The 8,064-nt window shown below is 43.5% G+C and overlaps 1 long non-coding RNA gene across 1 annotated transcript; it reads right to left on the bottom strand.

Moving 5' to 3' along the window:
• Positions 1 to 3,057: 3,057 nt before the first annotated feature.
• On the bottom strand, positions 3,058 to 4,416 carry LOC111470383. Its single transcript, XR_002715033.1, has 3 exons — positions 4,293 to 4,416; positions 3,909 to 4,218; positions 3,058 to 3,116 (listed from the first exon to the last, which is right to left on the bottom strand). It is a non-coding gene; the product is annotated as an uncharacterized LOC111470383 (long non-coding RNA).
• Between the last annotated feature and the right edge of the window lie 3,648 nt (positions 4,417 to 8,064).

Raw genomic sequence — 8,064 nt, 5'->3', positions numbered from 1 at the left:
ACCCTAAACCCTAAACCCTAAACCCTAAACCCTAAACCCTAAACCCTAAACCCTAAACCCTAAACCCTAAACCCTAAACCCTAAACCCTAAACCCTAAACCCTAAACCCTAAACCCTAAACCCTTAAACCCTAAACCCTTAAACCCTAAACCCTTAAACCCAAAACCCTAAACCCTAAACCCTAAACCCTAAACCCTAAACCCTAAACCCTAAACCCTAAACCCTAAACCCTAAACCCTAATCCCTAAACCCGAAACCCTAAACCCTAAACCCGAAACCCGAAACCCGAAACCCTAAACCCCAAACCCCAAACCAGAAACCCGAAACCCTAAACCCCAAACCCTAAACCCTAAACCCTAAACCCTAAACCCCAAACCCTAAACCCCAAACCCCTAAACCCCTAACCCTAAACCCCTAACCCTAAACTAAACCCTAAACCCTAAACCCTAAACCCGAAACCCGAAACCCCGAAACCCTAAACCCCGAAACTCGAAACCCTAAACCCGAAACCCGAAACTCGAAAACCCGAAACCCGAAACCCTAAACCCTAAGCCCGAAACCCTAAACCCGAAACCGAAACCCTAAACCCTAAACCCTAAACCCTAAACCCGAAACCCGAAACCCGAAACCGAAACCCTAAACCCTAAACCCTAAACCCTAAACCCGAAACCCGAAACCCGAAACCCGAAACCCTAAACCCCAAACCCGAAACCCGAAACCCGAAACCCTAAACCCCAAACCCCAAACCCCAAACCCCAAACCCCAAACCCCAAACCCTAAACCCTAAATCCTAAACCCCAAACCCCAAACCCCAAACCCTAAACCCTAAACCCTAAACCCTAAAACCCTAAAACCTTTAAACCCTAAACCCTAAACCTTGCAAGTTGCTCGAGGTGATCGGGAGCGACCTACAACATCTTCTTCACGAAATGTGTCTCACTGATTCTCCCACCGAGAGTGGTGATGTTGTTGGTGAGCCTTGTGATCCGCATTGAAATGTCATCGAAGAAATTGTTGGGAGAAGAAAATAACGAAATACAATGAGAGAGAGTGCTGAAGACCCCATATCTGTTTGTCATTCAATTAGCATATTTAATTAACTATATAATTAAGGCCATTCCACTTACGTGTGTTCACTAACTTTAATTGTATGGCTTTTAACTAGTTAACTAAAAATAGTAACTAAAGATAGGAATGATTTTCAACCTATGGATTTATGGAACAATTTTCTCCTACAGCTCTATGGTATGTATCTCCAGGATAAATAGGCAGTTTGTCTTGCAACGAACTGCGTGAGCAGCCGTCATCGATCATCGAAGATCTTGAGTAGCCCGCACTCGATGGAAATGTGGCAACTGACCTCATCGAGTTGACCCAGGCTCATAAGGTTAGCCTTGAGCCTTAGGATGAAGTAGACGCTGGTCAACTTGTGGTGCTCGGCCTCCCTTGGTAACGAACAGGATGGTACTGCACCTTTCGATCTCAACAATGGAGCCGTCGCCAAACTTAACCGTCCCATAAATCCTCGAGTCCAGCTCGAAGAACGTAGACCTGACCCCGGTCATATGGTTTGTTGCCCCCGTGTCGAGGACCCATCGTCGGTGCTTTTGTTGCTCGCCTCCTTTACCGATTTGAGCGAACACTCGTTGCTCCTTCAGCTGGAGCTCTTCCTCAGGATCGATGCTCACTGGAGCAATTACGCCGTCATCGATTACCAACGTGTACTTGGAATTGGGGATGTCAGGTAGGACTGATGCACTCACCATGAAAAGAGTCGGCTCGTCCTCTTTGGATTGAGCCACATGGGCTTTCTCGGCCTTCTCCTTGTTCCTGAGCTTGCTATAGCAATTATTGCTCAGGTGGCCCTTCTTCCCGCAGTTTGAGCACTGGATTGGCCCGCCATTAGTCAACTGCTTCTTTTGATCCCCTTCTTCCTCGCGCGTGCACCCGCGAGATTGCCATGGATTCTTACCGCTGGAGGACTCGTTGCTCTCGCTGGTGTTCTCGCAAAGCTTTAGGCATGCAAGTCATTCTTCCTCAGTGAGGAGAAGACGACCCTGATTGTCGACAGCTGACATTCTTCTTACTCTGCTCGACGTTGCGCAGTCTTCCGGTCACCTCTTCCACTGTTAGGTCATTCACTTCAAATAATGTCTCGATCAAAATCGTGACTTTTACGAGTTGATCTGGGGCGACTTGCAGCATCTTCACAATTTTTGTGATCCGCATTGAAAAGTAATCGACAGATTCGTCGTCCTTAAAGTGAATCTCTAAGAGCTTCTTCCGCAGCTGCTCGATATTGGATTCCCGCACTCACTGCACACCAACCCGACAGGATTTGATACCCTCTCAGACTGATTGTGCAGTGCGCTTTGTGGAAAGAGATGCTAGCATCTCTAGAGGCACAGACCGTAATATGGCGGTGAACACCAGCCGATCCTCCCAGTGTTAACATTTTGGGCCATTTTGCAGTCATTTTTCATAGGTGTTAACATTGGAACCTTTTTTCCAGTCCGAGACGAGTGTCATTAACTCGTTCAGAAGAGTTATTTTCTCGTTTTAGTATCATACCATATCCACTAAAGATTGTCCTAAGTGTAAACTAAGGAAGAAAGAAAACATTTACTCATGTCTATATGACCTCGCAACCTCAACCCTGTCGAGATGACCATCACGGAGGCACTTAAATCATTATGTGGAAACACTAAGTTTCCATCAATATTTTTGAACGAAACTGTACGTAACACTTTTGATGAATTTGGCACATATGTTTAGTTAAAATACGAAACTTAAACACTTTCAGTTTGGGCCATTTTTGCGTCATTTTATGTGGACTCAAGAAAAAAAAAAAACTTTTCAATACCTCTTGTAGTTTGAACAGAGGACTAAAAGTTAAAAGTTGCCTGATATACATTTAAAAAAAAAATACTGCAAAACACATAACGAAAATCCATGGGGTCAGATAAAAAGAAACGGTTACAAAATATCGCAGGTTTTCTACAAACGTCAAAAATCATAACCAAAACGACATGGGAGAAGATGACTCAATCTAAGAGCCCCCTTTGCAACTGCACGACTCCACCTGTCTCCGCCATCGACCCAGATCTACTTTTCTCCTGAAAAAAAATAGCAAACACACAGAATGAGTATATAAACAATACCTAGTAAGCAACCTGCTCGTAATCTCTTGTCGAACTTAGCCCTATTCACGGGATCCTAAGTTTTGAGCTTGAATAGTCACTAGTCAGAGACCTAGTGGTGCCTGGCAACATCTAACTGACCCGGCCTACCACTGTGCCTCACTAGGCCGGGTCAGTCACTACTTGTTTTACGCCCTTGTCGGCTCAGATCAGTAAAACTACCTATCTTAGGAACATTAACTACCTGTCACTATGCCGCTCGACTGGATCAGTAAAAGGCCATGGCTCGTCCCACTAAGCACCATCTCTAACACCATCTCTAACGTGTTATCACAGTAATATACTATGATTTCCCTCAACCCCTTGTGGGTGACTACGAAAACGGTACATTGTCATTATGTGCTTCATAACATATAATAACTAGTACCTAATAAATGATCCAACTCCCAAAGGGTAACAATGGGCTACCCAATCTCCACACCCAATGCCTAACAAAGAACCACGACAACAACATGTCGCCATGCTAAGTCACATAATAACCATAATAACCATCTAGCTCAACATAAAAACATACCATTGCATATGCCTATACGATATTTCACATTCATGCCAACGAAACTATATAACCATAACGACAACCAAAGTAAAACCGCACACATTATCGAAGTACCACCTCCATGAACTAACTTTATCCAAAATTGTTTGGCCACAAATCCAAACTGACTCCTACAAGCAATTACAAAAAACTTGCTCTAGATGGTTACTTACCTGATCGTAGACTTTCCAAAACTTTATCGAGTCTTCAAGTGTCCCCTTGATTAAGCTTGGAATTTTCCTATAATAAGGCATTTATGAAATGTGTGAGTCAAGTACCTAAATCTGAATAAAGACGAATCAGATGGTGTGAAATGGGAAAACAAATTGGGTTTCGGTTCTGTATAGGTGGGTCGAGTCGGGTCAGGTCGTGCCCCCTCAGTTTTCGGCCTCTTCTTCCCCACCTTCTTCTTGATCTTTCTTTCCTCTCAACACCTCATGTCTTCTTCTTCACAAGGACTCACCAACTTCCCTCAACAATAACCTAGGTACACCGATCCCGTGAAAGGTATTAGGGTTTGGGAAAACAACAACGAAAATCACACCACTAGGACTTACCGTCTACATTCTCCCTTCCTCAACTGTTCGGCCCACCATTGCTAACGAGTGCTTCAAGCTCCATCGTTCGTCTCCAACGCTCCACCCTCTCCTCTGTCTTCTTCTTTCTTTCTTTTTTCTTTTCTTCCTTCTTTCTTCTTTCTTTTTTTCTCTTTTCTCCCCGCGACCTCTCTTTTCTTTTTCTTTTTTTTTTTAACCCTAAAAGAGTAGTACAGCTGGCATTTCTCTCTCCTCACTTATTGCCAGCTATACGACTCTTACATATTACATAGGTGTTAACATTGACACTTTTTCCTGTCTCAAACGAGGGTCATTAACTCATTCAGAAAAGTTGTTTTCTCATTTAAGTATCATACCATATCCACTAAAAATTATCCTAAGTGTAAACTAAGGAAGAAAGAAAACATTTACTCGTGTCTATAAGACCTGACAACCTCAACCCTATCAAGAAGACCATCACAGAGGCACTTAATCATTATGTGGAAAAACTAAGTTTCCATCAATATTTTTGAATGACATTGTATGGAAGGCTCAAATTTGATGAACTTGACACATATGTTTAGTTAAAATACGAAACTTGAACACATTAATTTTGAGCCATTTTGGAGTCATTTATCATGGGTGTTAACATTTGCACTTTTTTTCCGCGATAAGGGTCATTAACTCGTTCAGAAAAATTGTTTTCTCAATTTAGTATCATACCATATCCACTAAAGATTGTCCTTAGCATAAACTAAGCAAGAAAGAAAATATTTACTCGTGTCTATAAGACCTCACAACCTCAACCCTGTCGAGAAGACCATCATGGAGGCACTTAAATCATTATGTGGAAAAACTAAGTTTCCATCAATATTTTTGAACAAAACTGTACAAAACGCTCAAATTTGACGAACTTCACACAAATATTTAGTTAAAATACGAAACTTAATCAGTTTTATTTTGGGTCATTTTCGAGTCATTTTCCGTAGGTGTTAACATTGACACATTTTTTCCTGTTTGAGATGAGGGTCATAACTCTTTCAGAAAAGTTGTTTTCCCATTTTAGTATCATACCATATCCACTAAAGATTGTCCTAAGCCTAAACTAAAGAAAAATATTTACTCATGTCTATGTTGAAATATGATTCAAAGTTGTTGAGATATGATTCAAAGTATTAGATATGATTTAAAGTAATTGAGATATGATTCAAAGTATTAAAAGTACACGATTTTAAGAGATTGGTAGTAGATTTGAATTTATCTAGGATTTTCATAATTTACTATTTATGGTTAGTGTATAAGCCTATGAATATTGGAATTGTGTAACTCTTTAAACATAGAGTGAGAAAACAATAATAAAGCACTGCAGATCTTTTTTATCTTTTCTTATCTCTTTCAATTTCTATTTCCCCAACAAATTTGGTATTAGAAACAAGTTCTTGTCAACACGAGAGTGAGTGATTATAGTTTTTCACAGGTCATAACAGTGAAATTGCAATCTCTAAGACGTGATTTTGAAACTCTACTCACGACGAATGGCGAATCAATTGCTGACTTTTTGTCAAGAGCAATGACAATAGTCAGTTAGTTGTGTACCTATGGAGAGAAAATTTCAGACGAAACAATTGTTGCAAAGGTGTTGAGAAGCTTAACTCCAAAGTTTGACCATGTGGTGGCTGTCATAGAAGAAGCTAAGGATCTATCAATATTGTCTATTGATGAACTGATGGGCTTGCTTCAAGCTCATGAATCAAGAATCATCATATAGGAATGAAGAAAAGGCACTACAAGTGAGGGAGACAGCCAACAACGAAGGCAACGAAAGAGAAAATATTCATTAAGCAGGTAGAAGTCGTGGAAGAGGAGAATTTCATAGTTTCCATGGTAGTCATGATAACAGGGGTTTCCAGGGTGGTCATGATAACAGGGGTAGATGGAGAAATGATGGACAAAGGTAGTTCAATGAACAAAGTAATATAATGAAGGTCATACAATGTTACCATTGCAGAAGGTATGGGCACACAAAAGCTGATTGTCGGTATAAAGATCAACAAATGAATTTTGCAGTAGAAAATGAAGAATAAGAAAAGTTTTTTTATGGTTTGTTGCCGCTTTAAGAACATTACTTGACGTGAATAACCTAACGGTGGAAGAGGTGACTGGAAGACTGCGCAATGTTGAGCAGCGAAAGAAGAATGTCACTTCAACTGTCGACAAGCAGGGTCGTCTTCTCCTCACTGAGGAGGAATAGCTTGCACGCTTGAAGCTCCACGACAACTCCGGCGAGAGCAACGGGTCCACCGACGGTAAAATCAGCAAGAAGCAGTGGAAATCTTGCGGGCGCATGCGCGGGAAAGAAGGGGATCAAAAGAAGGAGTCGATTGATGGCGAGCCAATCTAGTGCTCGAACTGCAGGAAGAAGGGCCACCTGAGCAAGAATTGCTGGAGCAAGCCCAAGAACAAGGAGAAGACCCATGTGGCTCGATCCGAGGAGGAAGAGCCGGCTCTTTTCATGGTGAGTGCATCAGTCCTACCTGATGTCCCTAATTCTGATTCTAAGACCATGGAGGTAATCGACAACGGCGTAATTACTCTGATAAGCGTCGAACCTGAGGAAGAGCTTCTGCTGGGCATAACAAAAGCACCGGTTGGGGAGCCAATTCAGCTGAAGGAGGAGAGAGTGTTCGCTCAAATCGGCAAAAGAGACAAGCAGCAAGAGCACCGACGATGGGTCCTCGACACAGAGGCAACAAACCATATGATCGGAGTCAGGTCTGCCTCCGATCTCGATTCGGGGATTCGCGGGATGGTGAAATTCGGTGACGGCTTCATCGTCGAGATCGAAGGGCGCGACACTATCCTGTTCATCAGCAAGGGAGGTGAGAACCGCAAGTTGAGAGACGTCTACTTCATCCCCTGAGTCGAGGGTGATGGGTCCTCAACACAGGGGAGACAAACTATATGACCGGGGCCAGGTCAACCTTCGAGCTCGATTTGGGGATTCGAGAGATGGTCGTTGTCGAGATCGAAGGGCGCGACACCATCCTGTTCATCGGCAAGGGAGGCGAGAACCGTAAGTTGATCAGTGTCTACTTTATCCTGAGGCTCAAGGCTAACCTTGTGAGCTAGGGTCAACTCGATGAGGTCGGTTGCTTCATTTCCTTCGAGCACGAGCTACACAAAATCTGCGATGATCGACGACGGTTGCTCAAGCAACTTCGACGCACGACAAACCGTCTTTACATCCTAGAGTTGAAGATAGAGCAACCGGTCAGCCTCTCGGTCAGGACCAAAAAAGTAGTTTGGAGGTGGCACGCAAGGTATGGGCACATAAACTTTCCTGCTCTACAAAAACTACAAAGGGGGAGATGGTGCACAGTTTGTCGGCAATCGAAGATGTGAACAGACTATGTGACAGGTGTCTCATCGGGAAGTAGAGGCACACCCCTTTTTCGTCTCGGACATCCTACTGCGTCGGTGAGCCGTTGGAGCTCGTGCACGGCGATATCTGCGGGCCCATCAAGCCGGCGACCCCAGTCGGCAAGACCCTCTTCCTTCTGCTGGTCAATGACAAAAGCCGCTTCATGTGACTGATCTTGCTGCAAGCAAAAAGTGAGGCGGCAGAGGTGATTAAGCGCCTTCAAGCTCGAGTGGAGGCCAAATGCGGGAAGAAGATGTGAATGCTGCACATGGACCAAGGCGAAGAATTCACCTCATCAAGCTTCGGTAAGTACTGCTACGAGCTCGACATGCAGCGGCAACTAACGACGCCCTACTCCCCCCCCCCCCCAGC

Source organism: Cucurbita maxima, unplaced genomic scaffold (assembly GCF_002738345.1).
Source record: "Cucurbita maxima cultivar Rimu unplaced genomic scaffold, Cmax_1.0 Cma_Scf00044, whole genome shotgun sequence".
NCBI lineage: Eukaryota > Viridiplantae > Streptophyta > Magnoliopsida > Cucurbitales > Cucurbitaceae > Cucurbita > Cucurbita maxima.
Note: the sequence above shows the minus strand (reverse complement) of the source record. Positions and strands in the feature narration are given on the sequence as shown.